This window comes from Nanorana parkeri, unplaced genomic scaffold (genome assembly GCF_000935625.1).
Source record: "Nanorana parkeri isolate BGI_ZX_2015 unplaced genomic scaffold, ASM93562v1 scaffold818, whole genome shotgun sequence".
Classification (NCBI taxonomy): domain Eukaryota; kingdom Metazoa; phylum Chordata; class Amphibia; order Anura; family Dicroglossidae; genus Nanorana; species Nanorana parkeri.
The window spans coordinates 293,787-294,069 of NW_017307086.1; positions in this window are offsets into that span (position 1 = coordinate 293,787).

Here is a 283-nt window from a genome sequence, read left to right on the forward strand (position 1 = left end):
GTGCCCCTCCCGAGAATAGACTCTGGATCCGCCCCTGATGCTAAGTTGACAATCTTTTACTGTAAATGCTAAGTACACGTTCTTTTACCGTATATTCTAAGTACTGAGCTCTGTGGGTGTACACATATATGTGTGCTATGCAGTGGCGTCACAAGGGGGGTGCGGCCCGCACCCGGGTGACACCAAAATGACTGACAGTCATTTTGGTGTCACCCCTCTCTGAAAAGTCGGGTGCTTGGTCATGGACCGAACACCCGACAGTATCAGGAGAGAGGAGGGGACC